General features: G+C 36.0%; 1 protein-coding gene across 1 annotated transcript in view; it reads right to left on the bottom strand.

Annotated features, from left to right (window-relative positions):
- LOC121313343 (ataxin-1-like) overlaps window positions 1-14347 on the bottom strand; it is a 139579-nt gene extending 125232 nt beyond the window's left edge. Inside the window, exon 1 of the mRNA XM_041245755.1 lies at window positions 14246-14347. The gene's annotated coding sequence lies outside the window, so the exon portion shown is untranslated. The remainder of the gene's footprint in view (window positions 1-14245) is intronic.
- Window positions 14348-15308: the final 961 nt, after the last annotated feature.

Genomic DNA, 15308 nt, shown 5'->3' on the forward strand with positions numbered 1-15308 from the left:
AAAGTCTCTTATCTACAAAGTTAGAGAAAGATAATATTCTTTGTTTGCTATATAAAAAAAAACCTAACCTAGCCATTTAAAAAAAAAATGGGCACAATGAATGCTCCTTCATGATGTGTGTTCTGTGAATATGTTTTTTTGGGGAACTTAATTGCCTAGCAAACTGTGGTTTTGACTTGCCGCAAGTTTACTGCAGCAACTATATCAACAGGCTCCTGATACTGCCTTATAAGAAACCTGGCTCCTATGCAACATTCAATAGCAAAACAGTACAAACAGTGGAAAACAGAACAACACTGGCTATCTACCGCCAAAAGTGAAACTGAAATTCACCACAATTACTTTTTCATTAATTGTATCAATATTCTACAACTATGTATAAAAGACACTACTGTAGACCTTTGCCAGTACTTGATTCTTTGTTTATATATCATACTTGCAACTGCTCTATTATGTTTGCCTCTGCTTGCTTTAATTATTTACTTCTGCTTTGTTGATAAAGCAATAACACATGGCAGGATGTTCAAATGCGGTCCAATATCCGCACACCTTGGGGTGTTGCTTGGCACAATGCCTAGGCCTGCGGATATAGGACCATATTTCAACCCCTTGACCATATTTCAACCCCACACTCCCACATTAATCAGTTGTCAAAGGAATTAGCCAAAGTTCCAATCTGTGCTGATATGGTGACATATCTACAATGGTTGAGAAACCTGTTAGCCAATGAGAATACTCCTTGTATTCTTGCCATTTTACAAGCTTTATCAATTCAATTTATTTATACAAAGCTGGAAGCAAAATACAGGGGAATAAGATAACAGTACAGTAAAATAAACTGTAAAGCTAAAGAACCTTATCAAACAATCCCAATAATCCAGTAACTGAAAAGAATTAGTTGGTCCCAGATTTCCATTATGTAACACTATCCAGGGCATATTACCATATACAGCCAATGAATCCAACCCATTACACTGAGCCTCAGACTGATATTTTGAGTCTCATTAATTTAAACACAACACAAGGAAAAGAAACCTACTTACTACTAAGACTGAAGTGTACACTACATTATATTTCAATCAGACTGCCTTCATATAGCACAAGTTAACCCAAAACATCTGTGAATTCATCAATTTTCAGAAAGTCCCTACTGTACAGTACATCTTGTGTATTCTCAAAGAAAGATTAACAGACACCCACCGAGTCATTTTTGGCTAGCATTATTCAAGCCTATGTGATGAGGAATAGCATATAGTGCTTAAGACACTGATCCACCCTACGCTTGGTTAAAATGTTTTCATTAGATTTGGAATATTAGGTATGTATTCAATGCATGCGATGGCAACTCTTCAAACCAATTCTCCAAGTTAATCAGCACAGACAGTCTTTTATTTCTGTCCACAATAAACTGCACTGGACTAAAGCAACAAAATAAAAACACAAATTGGTTAGTTACTGTAATTCTTAATATAACTTGCAAAACATAAACAACCCCAGAAACTATGTTGTTCCTTTACAGCCCTGAATACGCTACCACACACGTTGAGTTAGTGTTATTAAAGGGGGTGTCAATTAAAGACATTTACTTAAAAGTAGTACTAACACACGTACATTATACAGACATTACACAGAATACGGAGCCTTGTTTTTAAAGGCAAGTACTGTTTAAAGTATGGATAATTAATGGAAATTACAATTGTGACAGGGCTGTGTGTCCATTCCGCAGGATAACTACTACAGAACCCATCAACTACCAAGACGGTGCCTGTGAAGCCAGAACCCTCACAACGGCCCGGAGGAATACCAGCAGTTATTGCAATATATGGAACAGAAAAATCTTTAAGTGCAAGTGTGTATAATACAGTATAATAACTAAACAGATTTATATAGTTACAAATGCAGACAAATTCCTCAACTACAAAAGTATTCAAGTCCAAATGCTTTGTGTGTTCTGCATGCAGTATGACTGTATGTCAAAGAGGGCAAATTACAATTTATATATATAATATATATATATATATATATATATATATATATATATATATATATATATATATATAATATAATATGTGTAATATATATATATATATATATATATATATACACACACACATATATATATATATATATATAGATATATATATATATATATATATATATATTTCAGTTGTATACAAAATTAGATTTTCTTTTACACTCCTGACTAAAACGTTTTACGTACAGACAAAATTGTTTCTCCATTGATTAAATGTTACAATTCAAAACGGAACTGGATACACAACTGATTTACAATAAAACTATGAACAACAATGACAGATCATTTGCTTTGACTAGATCTAACTCCAAATGAAAAAGAGAGCTCCCTGTAAGCCGTTTCCCTAACAACACATATTATATTCTGTACTTTCCTGAATAAGCTTGCCACTGAGTAAGTGATAAAAAACAAGGGCATTACCAATTCTATGAGGGGGTGTCTGAATTTTTACATGTTTAACTCCTCGCTACTTTTTTCCATACAATTGGCCTATTAGTAATCGACACTCCATGAACAAATATTCCTCACGCTAAAAAGCTTTACACAAGAACAGGTGAACTATAACATCTGATAACATGGACCTCTGACCTAGAAGCAAATAAATTCTGATCAGCTGTCTAAGACCTTGTTCTTTTCTTTTCCCTTCTCTACCCAAAACTCCCTCTCTTCGTAGCAGCAGCTCACAGTCCAGCAGCCAACAGTTTCCAGCTGGCCTGGCCCTTTTCAGGCCTAATTTAGACTTCTGTAATTATTTAATTTACAAACAAGGAATCAAACCTATATTAGTTTTATATTTCAACTGACTCACTTTGTTTGGAGATGTGTTTGAAGTTTAATTTACCACTAACATGTATAACATTCCCTGGAACCAAGCTAAACGAAGATAATAGGGTTGTTTAGCTTCACACTGTACTTCTGTATACAGTCATGTTTTACCACCCTTGTATGAAGAATAAAATCAATCCCCATTATATATAGGTAACAAATTAATACACTTACCCGTCACATGTGATTTCTGACTCCATCACCAGTTACCTGATGCAAAGCCCATTTCTTCAATGTTACAATTGACTTGTTTAACCATCACAGCCTGTTTTTTTTTTTTTTTTTTTTCTGGGATGGCAAATCAACCTGTCTTTATTGTTCACTGCAGTTACACATCGCTTCCTCCAAAAACAAAGCGAACGAGACAAGGCACGTTAATGTAAAGTTAATCATTAAACAATTTTAGATACTGTTGCATTTTTTTAAATCTGTGATCTTTAGTTGCTTTTGTGCATTTTCATTTGCAAGTGAACTGTGCAATTAGAGCCTTATCGAGCTCTATATTCTGCAATTTTGAAGACTGACTTTGGATACTGTTTTAATTATGGAAACTGGTGGTGTTATTTTTAAATCTTTTGCTAAATTGCATTGGCTTTTATGTTTTAAGCAGTTCTCTGCATGGGTAACACATTGATTCATTTTGCTGTTGTGTCATTAATGGGGAATTCTACAAACTGTTACAATACATAACCCTATGCTGCAGCCAATAAGGGGATTCCAAAATTTTAGGGGGAATGGCAAAAAAAGGCACTTTTGCATATAAAAAACTATACATAGTTTACTGCATCATCATTCACACTGGTGTTGCTATAAAATAAGCTGCTTTCAGGAGACCTAACAGCTGTTCATCACTGTGAGACAGAGCACTCTCCATTGCTTTTGCCATTGCCTGACGTGAAGCTTTTGCTGCAGCAGAAGAAAAAGGTGCTTTTCTTCTTAACCAGCGCTCCATTTATTTATTTTTTAACTCTTTACACTCAGCCCTATTTAAGGGGGGGCTGAGCTTCTAAGCTTTCCAATGACACCGCCCCTTTCAGTCTAGCTGCTACAATGGCGGAGCAATAGACTCAAAACGAAACCTAAGCTGTTAACTCTGTCACATGATGAGAGGCTCAACAGGCGATAGTAGTTCCGGCAAGGAGTATTGCATACACACACTGAACACGTCTTTGGAAAGCCCTGAATCTGTACTTTTAAACAAGGTAGGTGGCTTTTATGGTGCCTGATGTAATATGTGCGTAACCTTTGGTGCGCTGGCAAAATGAATGGGGCTGAATTTTAAGAGTTAAAGCGAATGTCACCACTCGTTTAAACGTCACTGAAGTTTTATAGGGTTGGATATGTGAGTGTTGACTGTTTTTGGTACATGCCTTGAATTTAGGCTTCATAATCAACAACACAGATCTTCACGAAATTTCGATCTCAACAGGTTGTCCTCCGTGATTAGGTATTAATACATTTAAACTGAAACAGACCATGTATAAAACATTAATACACACACACCCACTGTACGTGAAATGCAAGAATAAACTAAAACGATTTTGCTCTTATTTACTACTGGCTACATATTTGTATAAATGCTCTTATATTATATAATAACATTTTGTACCTATGGATAAGGACGTCTGCTTAGAAAGAATTATTATTATTATTATTATTATTATTATTATTATTATTATTATTATTATTATAAATTATAGGGAAGTAATTCAGCCACCGCAATCTGGAAAAACTGCAATAAAAAATTGCATCTGAACACAGATAATGGGATGAGAGTGCACAAGGTTTTTTCTTTTAACAGAGAGAGAGCAGTTAATAAATGCATGGCACAGTTTACCAGGTGAATGAGTTTCATTTAAACCTCTAGGAACACTAAGAAATGCAATTGTCCTGAGGCAAGGTACATTTCCAACATTTGCTTTGTTCAAAATGCAAAAATATGTTTAAAGGTTTTCAATACTTTTGTTTTTGACTAGACTGTAAGCTTCACCTCTCATATGATGTTTGTTTACCTCAAACCTCAACACTGTTACAGAACACCCTGCAGTGTTTATAAGAAATGCTGTATTCAGTGTCTCCAGATGACTTATGACTATGATGGGTGAATTAAAAATATCAAAAGATTGTTATTACATTAAAATATATATTGCTGCAATACAGACATTGTGGTATACAGCAACGGTAAAGTCATGCGCTTGTATGTCCATTTCTGTTACACTGATATAAGGCTGTTCATTGCACTCCCCTTATAAAAGTTCACCACAGCACATTCACACAGTAATTTCCCCATGGTAATACTATACGTTTAAAGTTTACTGTTTTGCCATGTTTATTATTGTTTATTATCGTACAGCTCTAGGCTTTACCATTCTGATATTTTCTTTATCATACTTTTACTATGGGAAACTTTTACAAGGGTAAATATCCAATAAAAAAGGCAAACTATCTATTCTCACCTTTCACCAAAAGCACTGGATGTTTTTGCAGGTGCTATAGATAATTACATCACTCTTTTTTAATTGTTTTTTTTTTTTAATACATTGTAATGACTTGAGGTTATCTCAGTGTGGTTAATCACATTACCTCTGTAAGAACACAAGTTTTTTCTTTAATAGCTGCCAACCAGAAAGTCAAAGGATTTACGCTGTCGCGTACTTTCAGTAAGCAAGAAACAAAAGTAAACAAACAAACCCTAACCCGTCTCAGGTCCGAAACTAAAACGTCTTTTTTAATTATTCTATTAACTAACTACAGGGCAGGATAAGCCTGCTCCCTGTGTTACCAGAGCCGAATCACAGTCCGCACTCGTCATCCAAATACCTTGCATATAGTTCGGGTTAGCAATGTTGTTCTATTCCAATCTTCTCGCTAATACACTTCATCACTCCTTCTCTCCCATGCTGCCCGTTGGTATTAACAGTCCTTTTAAAAGACCACTCAATTATCTTATCATTCATTCAATCATTTAGACAAATAACCACTCCATCCTGGTCATTAAGCCTTTAATTGCCCACTTTAACAGTTTCTATCCGATGTGGTCTATGTTCCTCAAACCCAAGGCCCTAAAGCCTGTAAACTCTGCTTTGACACATAAACTCTGTCACAATATATACTGTGTATATAAAGACCTCGTTATATCGCCCCTCGCTATACTGCGATCCTGGAGTTGGCTCCCCATTTATACAGTCTGCAATATACATAGGCAATTGCACTTATAATTACTGTTCGTTTTATTTTGTACTGCATGTCACAAACAAATATTTACAAAACAAATAAAAACAAAGCATTAATATTATATTGTTAGCTCCCTAGCAACAAGCCTGCTATGTTTGGAATGTGATTCTTTCAATGCAGCGGGTTTGTGCATTTGAGAGGAAGACTCATGAATTTAATTGGAGACTTAAGTTGAGAAGCAATTATCCATCGCAGTACAAATTAAAATGGTATGCTGCTTTTTAAACGAAAAATGAGGAAACAGTGGGTTGTGTAGAGGATTTATATTAGACCCTGACACCCCCGATAAAACGAGGGAGTGGTTGTACAGTATTTGTTAGCCTATTTGTTTTTCTATGGGTCTCTTACTATATCACCTGTGATATATCAGTGGGTGGTGTGTGTGTTTGTCTATATATATATATATATATATATATATATATATATATATATATATATATATATATATATATTATATATATATATTATATATATGGTACAGAAACTGCTCTTTGACGAGTCTGAGTATTACAAAAATGGCTCTACAGTATATGGTTTCAACAAATGTTCATTTCTGTTCCAAAAAAACAAACAAAAAAAACACTGAGGAATTGCAGCAAAATATACTTGTTTCCAGAGTCGATTTTATTTTAAGAGCAAGCTCTACATTACACTTTGGTGGTCTGACGGATTCTATTGATTGTTTTCTGTTTACTATAAAACATTCAATCTAGATTCCCATGATGCATAAGGGTGTGTGAGAATGTGTGTGTGGTGAGTTGTAGTAAATTACTCTCTTCCTATCCGTCTCAGTTTAACAGCCCATTACAGTACTCCAGTATGAAAAAAATCTAGTTAGAGACATGTCTCTGCGTGCTTTTTCATGCCACTTCCCCTTTATAATCGCCACCACAAAAAAGCACACATTTATACAGCACTTAACACAGTATAATGTTCTTAACAAGACTACAGTTGTTCAGCAAGCTAAGTTTTGATACTTTTACACTTGTGTGATTTATCTGCTTTACATTATATTTACTGTATTACCATGCCCTGTTAGAATAGAAACTGCAACCTCAGAAATAACGCGTAATACAGTAACTGCAGTTGCTGCATCGTAAATAGGCAAAGGAGTAGTATTTGCTGGCTCTTCTATTCATGTTTTATTTGCTTTCCAGCATGCTGATAAGACGTGTCTTTGATGATGTCAGGCCAGGTGTTATGCCACTTTGTGCTGCAATATATTTTGTTTACACATCATGGATCATAACAGAGCTGGGGAATAAACCTGAAAACATTCTTTACTCGGGTGAGTCCAGGCAAAGTTTAGAAAGATCCGTCAAATACACGAGAGAGTTGTTCTCAAGATAAAAAAAAACACATGTCACTGTGTTTGTCCATGGTACACATTGCACTATAAATGACAGGTTGTAAACTAGATAACACCTGTTATAACAATGTGATGATGGGCTATTACAGTACGCCACCAAAATATCTGCTTCTTCTGTCTCTTAACCCATGCTAGCTACAAGACCATGACATCAGGTTTCAAAACTGGTCATTTAAGTGAGACTAGGGCACAGCTTTCAAACAGGAAACATAACACAAGGAAACCGGTATCCAGCCATTAGTTTCAGATGGTTATTGTGAACTTACCTAGTTGCTATAGCTCCAATTTAGCCAGGGCATACTGGCATGTTTTCTGAAAGGAATATAACAATTTTAAACTGTATAAAACTAGTATGGACTTTCTCAGAACAACCATTTACCTGCTCTTACTGTAGCTGCAGCTGTTCATTCCATGCCAAAATAGAAAAATGGCTCTAGGGTCACCGTCTAAAAATGTGATGAAATTATCAGGGCTTGTCCAGCATGCTAAAATCCCCCCCAGTTGTAGTTTCCTAGCTGGATTATTTTCAGGGATATGGAGTTTTTCATTAAGCCTGTGCAAAAGCATACACTGTACAGTATACTGAAAAAGGCATGTTTACATTGTAATAAATTGTGAATGGTCGTAAGCAGAGACTTAACAGTGCCATGGGGTAGGATGGTAAATGCATAAAAAGCAACTGTCTAGGCACCTCAATTTCCTATAGGATCACTGAAGAGCTACCCATTCCTAGCTACTGTCAAATGTGTTTTGACCAACTTCACTATCATATGCAGTTATTCTAATGATGTATGGGGATTGTTTATGCCAGTAACACAAATTGAACTCTGAGGCTATTTTGCATTACACTACACAGACTTCAGAACTTTAATAAATAAATCAAAAGGATGCCATTCACTTAGCAATTTGGCAACACATTTTTATTGCTTTTATGTCATAAAGCCTAAACAAACCTCAGATTAAGGATATTTATATAAACTTTTTACTGTACTGACACACTGGGAGTTTTAAAAGCAGAACATTTTGTATACTTTGAGATACATGTTCATTTACACAATGACTTTGACTGCCTGTCTCTGAATCACATACCCTTAGCTACAGTAACAGTGTTACAGGAGGTAATTAACTGCAAACATTTACCAGCCTTAAGACCCTTACACAAAATCTTGATCTTAAACGTATGATTCCACATTTCTAGGAATTAGGATTGGTTTGCTTTATAAAACAGTGGTTGTTTTTATTTTGCAGAAGATTCTAAAAAACTAGTCCTACATAACAGATGTTAGAGTAACTGTGTATTTCTACAATTTGTATCTGCAACTGTAAACAAGAGAAGTTTGATCAGCCAGGTGGCTTTGATTTACAATTCATAACATTTTTAGAATTGGCTGTGAATATTCAAAACAATAATATTCATAAGTGTTCTTTCAGGGTAGCTGTTGTCTTGCCCAGAAAGTCACCAGTCATTTATTGTAACAAGGGGTTTCCCCTAGCTGTCTTGTTGCATCATTTAAAGCACATGTTTCTCTTTATTCAGCCCTGTGCTAAATATGTTTTTTGGGGTTTCTTACTGACAGTAGGATTTCTACTTGTAATAGGGAACCCCCAAGAGTGCTGCAAGTAGATTTTCTACTGGTTCTACTCACTTCTGTTTTTATTTTGTTTGATTTTTGAACATTGGAATTAGGTGTTGTGTTTTTTGCACTGCATGAGAATCCTTGATTTAAATAAATTCCTATTCCTGTACAGAGTGCCAAAATACAAATGCCACAATAACAATACGTCTTTGTCCTTGCTTGGCAAAGTAATAGTAAGGATGTATCTTATCCACCATTTTAAAAAATCAAGCTTTCAATCTTAATTACTTCATTAGAAACCAAATAAATCTTTTAAATCTTGCACAGCAATATTTCACTGCAAAGCATAACAACAGCAAGTCATTTGGGTGACTCAAGGAAATGGCACTGATGTTTTAAATGTAAGATGAAAGCAGAGTACCAAAGAGCTAGAAACCACAAGCTTCTGTCTGCAGCCCCCCTAGCCCCCACGCATACAGCATGATTTCAGAACACACCTGACAATATGATGTTGTTCATCACAATCAGCAATTCTGATCTTTTGAAAATTAAAAACATTACTACACAGGTAGCTCACAGCTCTGGAAGTGTGACAGCAGATCTCTACCACAGCTCTCTGTGTGGATCTGGAGTCTAATCAATTCAACTGATCTAAATACTGTCTAGATTACATATGACCCTTTGTGTACCAATGAAGATCAAACATATGACATTCAAATGTGATTTTATTTGCATTAACTGAATTAACCCTACTATCTAAACTAGACTTATGACTGTGTCAAAAAAAACAGACCCAATGTCATTTTAGGAATAGTGGTTTTTATATTAGGCACACTGCCAATATTTCAACTTCATATGTAATTCCTCTGACACAATGTTTTTAGTTTGTTTCATGGTGTGAATGCCTAATCATAAACAAAAAACAAAATGAAACCAAAGGTTTTTTTTTTTTTTTTTAACTTAAAAGCTGATAACAGTAACCATTTGGCCACATGCAAGTCCGAATCTGACTTCTGACAATTTCCAAGCTTGTAATCTGTCACGCTGTCCTGTTTAATTAACTGTTCCTGAATTAGCACAAAAAAAAATTGTATTTAAGATTCTTTAATATTAACTTAATTTACGTTATTATTATTCATTAAATTCATTAAACTGTAACACCTGTTTATTATCTTATTTTATTACAGATACTAATATCTATGTATTATGAAAAATAACACATGGGCTTCAGTGAGTTAAAGGAAAATAATTCCACCTCAAGTTTCTGTGACAGTTTATAAGCTATTTGACCAAACAGCATCATAGTTTATGATGTCACATAAGTACCTCACTGAAGCCCCTCTATTATATATAAATATATTACAGCAGGGAACTACTTGTAATTGAAGAAAAAGAAAATGTAATTTCATTGATTAATGGCATTGATTAATTTGAAAAGTGTAACAACTTGTATTTTAATTTGTTTATTTAACAGGCATATTTATCCAAAACAACTTATACCACTGTAATACCAGGTTACAGTTCAAGAATAATTAAAAGTACAAAATACTAAAATACAATAAAGACACAACAAGCGCAACAAGAACAACAATAAATACAACCTGTTTCAACTGTTACCCAATAGTACTGTTTGTGTGTCTTATAATGTGGCAGGGGAAACTAATTTTAGCCTTTTATTTTACTTGCAGAATAACACAGATTTATTTATTTTTTTATCTGAGAATTTCATTTTTTTATTACGGAAAACTAGGATCCTTGGTTATCAGTCACACAGTTTGATACATTGTGGCTATATTGTATCATGTCCCAAATTGCAGCATTTGTGTTCATTCATGCTAGCTCACCCCTCCCATTAGGTAAATAATGTATTATTTTTTATATTGTTGGCTCTAAAAACAAACAATTACTATATTTGTACTGTTGATATTGCCTTGTAATGCATGTTTTATTTATCAATACTAACTATTCTGCAGTAACACAGGGCAGTGGGGTCAAAGTAATTTTTATTGGTAGAAGGGGGTCGCAGTACCGCAAAGTTTGAGAACCGCTGCTATAGAGACTGCTTGTTGCCTGGTTTAAATAGTGTTAAACGCAGCCATCATAGATGGTCAACTATGTGAGCCTTGCTCAATGAAAGCATGCCTGACAGGGCTCCCTTGGGTCCTAAACCCGGTAAGGTACAGACAGGGTTTGCAGTAACCACAGACAGTACATGACTTTTGCAGAAATTAAAGGTTTTTTCGAACATATAGGGGTTTAACAGTAGAGTTTTAAGCAAAATATGAGAAAAAAATCTATCCTGGAAGTTGTCTGGGAGAAGTGTCCAAGAAACAGGCAAATAAAGGAGAGCTGACATGCCTGCATTAATGTGTATTGTTCCTATCATTAACAAGTGGTATGAAACAGAGGGGTGGTCAACCAATTGCTGCATAAGGATGTATTGAAGTGCAGGAAGAGGTTTTGCTTTCATCTAACCTTGTTTACTTATTTGGAACCACGTACCTGGGTCGTACCCAGGTTAACCCGGGTCACAGTGACCCACCTCAGGATGTGGGTCGACACGCTTTGACCTGGGTTGAGCGTTACAAAATTACTGACAACCGTTTGTGAGCCAACATAATAACAAACAGCCATGACTGCATGTGGGTTTCACTTTTGCAAGGAACATTTCTGTTCAGCCTTATTTTTGATGATTGAGACAAACCATGCACCAAATTGCAGCAGACATGAAGAAACATTTGCTCTAATCAACATTTGGGCCGACAGTTCAATCCAGAGATGCTTGGATGGAAGCGCCCATAATAAGCTGCTTGTGGGACATTGATACGCGCATTGTGTACTTGCGTCTGTCAACCAGGTCAACCTGGCTTTATCAAAAGCAGTGTGAAATCGCATAGCCGACCTGCATGACACTGGGTCCTGACCCAGGGAGGGTCCGACCGGCTAGAGCCTGCCAGTCTCTAAAAAATGCAGGTAGATTTTCCGGAGCTTTTATTTTTTGATATGGCAAGAAATTTAAACTATGTGGCAGAGAAAGGGTTACATAAAAATATAAAAAATATACAGCTGTGCTCGAAATACTATACATTTCATGGAAAAGATTTTACATTTGCATTTTCTTTTTCAATAGGACTAATTTTTCCAAAAACCAGCTGCAGTAAGCTTCACTGATTTGCCTGACAATATATCTTTCAACTACGCATTGAAATATGTAGTAGATGGAAGTAGTAATTGCAAAACAGCAGTCAACCAAATGGTTAACTGTCACATGGCAAAAGGAGCATGACATATGGGAGTAAGCAAGACTACTACGCAGAACCTGTGTAACTTGAGTACCCAAGACATCAGCAGTGGACCTTTCAAAAGAAAAACACACCTGAATGATGAATAAATACTGTATGTTGCCATAGCAGCCAGATCTAATTGCCTCATTGATCATGGATCTAGTAAGTGCACTGAGAGTCTGAATCCCTGATAGGAAACTACATGCAGGAAGAGCGAGAGCGAGCGAGCGAGCAGGAGAGAGAGAGAGAGAGACTGACTGGCAGAGAGGTTTCAAGGGAACCTGCTATCATCCTGCTCTCTACACTCAGAAACAATCCGTTTAAACCCTCTTCAATTCAGAACAGAGTCTCGCTGATAGCAGAAGAATTTGCTTGTGATAATGAAATACAATATCTAATTGTCAAGTTCACCTACAGCCCAATGGCTGGAACTTAAGCATGGTCTTCTGTCTCAATTCACTCTCACTCCCATTCATGAAAAATAAACTCTCACACACAGACACACACACGCATGGCAGCACTGTAAACTGAAATAGCCTTGTGTTTAAAATGATCTGATTAATAATGAGACTTAATCCATACATTTGTAAACATACAAAATAAGGCATATGTCTATCAATTAAAGCTTTAAATTGTTTAAAATAGGACTGCCTTGGTTCAAAATTAAGATAGTAATTGAAAATGCACACTTGGTTAGTCTGCATTTTATGTAACAGAACATACCAAAACATGAGATTGACATTATACCTTTAAAAAATACCCATAGCATTTATATAAAAAACGGAACAACTAAAGACCTACTAAAATACTAGCAAGCACATACCATATTTGGGAACCTGTGGTTACCATACTGAAAATCGTCTATATTATTTTCTGTATGGGGTAAAATTACCAAATTAATAGCATTGGCTGTATTTTTTATTATTTAATTTTATCTGACATTTTTTTTCTCTGGCTTGCAGTAGAACGGGGCCATATACAACCACTGTGTTTTAATGAAAATCCGTTTTGAAGTATTCCCTGATGCATTCAACCAGCTCTCACTGTAAACAAAATATAAATAGCCTGCACATAACCTGAGCGCTGGGCTATCTGACATCATTGGTAGAAAAGCATTATCCCTCTCTACATTTAAACAAAGTGTTTACTACATTAAAGTACTAGACTATTATGAAAACAAATTTTCCAAAAATGATGAGAAACATTAAATATGCACGAACAAAAAGAAATTCAATAGTCTGCATTCCAATGCGTGTTAATGTCGCTATTTTACATAACGCACATTGCAAGACACAACATTACATTACTATGTCCAAAGCATCTTGAACAATACAGTACAGTAACAGATAATTTACCAGATACGCATCATAATGATAGTTAGAGTGTACCATTTGTAGCCCACGCTACAAAACTAAAACTTATCAAAAGCTAACGAAACAGGCCCGTTTAATGCCGGGTGCTGTAGTAATCAATGCATGGTAAAAAGCTTCGTGTTTTCCATTGGAGGTACCGTCTATAATGTGACCCGAAAACCACTAGAGTAGACGGGACAGCGCTAATAGTACAAACAGGAAAAACCTTGTTCTAACATCTGCCCCTGCTCTGTGCACTCCTACTCGACGGCTATTCTACACACCACCCGCTCTCTTTGACCTAAACGACTGCACCTCTGCAAAATGACTGACACCCGGCAATGCAAAGTAAACAGCTCTGCGACTTCGTCATGTACTGTCAATATAAGTCAAACATAATAATTTAAAACAAGAAATAAAAAAAAACAAACAAACAAACAAACAAACAAAAAAAACGGCATGACACCTTGTTCTTAATAGTGAGCCCTTTTCTTACTTCTGGAGACTGAGTGGTCGTAGGGTAGATGATTCGAGTAAACATATCAATGTAAACAAAACAGCAGACTTACTGTGTGTAATGCAGTGAGAAGGCGGCAATGACTTTCTTGTTGCCGAGTTGTTTCTCTGGTCTGTCTCCTCTCCACGAGTAGAATGATGTCTGCAGCAAAGCTAGCCTACCCAGTGCCGAGAGTCTCTCTCTCTCTCTCTCTCTCTCTCTCTCTCTCTCTCTCTCTCTCTCTCTCTCTCTCTCTCTCTCTCTCTCTCTCTCTCTCTCTCTCTCTCTCTCTCTCTCTCTCTCTCTCTCTCTCTCTCTCTCTCTCTCTCGTAATAGAAGCCGAATATGGAGCAGTTAGCTGCCTGTGCAATAGCTCAAGGATCCTACTCCATCCAAGAAGGGGATGGAGACAAGGCAACACCCTGCCAGGCAGGCAAGAGAGCCTGGGGTTAATGCATACATACACCAACCAACTTTAACTCTTTCAGTGATGGAGGCTTTTCAATAAGTAATTGTTTTTACGGGACTTTTAGGAAACTTTGTCACATCAGTAGACTTTACAGGAGATGAGTGTGTGTATGTAAGTGCTTGTTAACGTTCATTTAAGGATGAAAGGGCGGGAGTTGCAGTTGTATTGCAAAAGTTTTCAAGGGCCATTATTACAATGACAGGAAATACCACTGAACAAAATGACAAACATTCAAATTCAAATGGAAATCTTATGCCCTGTGATGGAAGATAGGAAACTGTGCTATATTTATAGGTGTGTCTGGGTGTTTTGCAAAGTGAGTTGTATTTAAAGAAAAATTATAATTTTGCTTAAAACTCTACTGTTAAATTATAAAAAATATAATAATTCTACTGAATTAAACAAAATTATAGATTATAATTATAAAACCTTTTTATTGAATGGCAGGATTGTATTACATAGCCTTGTGGAAAACCAAAAGGTGCCCACACCCTTTTAATATGCTGTCATCATTTATTATTATAATTGTATCTTGTCAGTTTTGGTTTCACACCAAAACTAAATGCTTTGAAGGGCTGTGAGGGGAGTGGGAGTGAGAGGGGTGCTGACATGTTCAGCATCTTGCATACTGTACTGCAGTTTACTTAAATATTTTCTAAACTGCAGA

This window comes from Polyodon spathula, chromosome 3 (assembly GCF_017654505.1).
Source record: "Polyodon spathula isolate WHYD16114869_AA chromosome 3, ASM1765450v1, whole genome shotgun sequence".
In the NCBI taxonomy this organism is placed as follows: Eukaryota; Metazoa; Chordata; class Actinopteri; order Acipenseriformes; family Polyodontidae; genus Polyodon; species Polyodon spathula.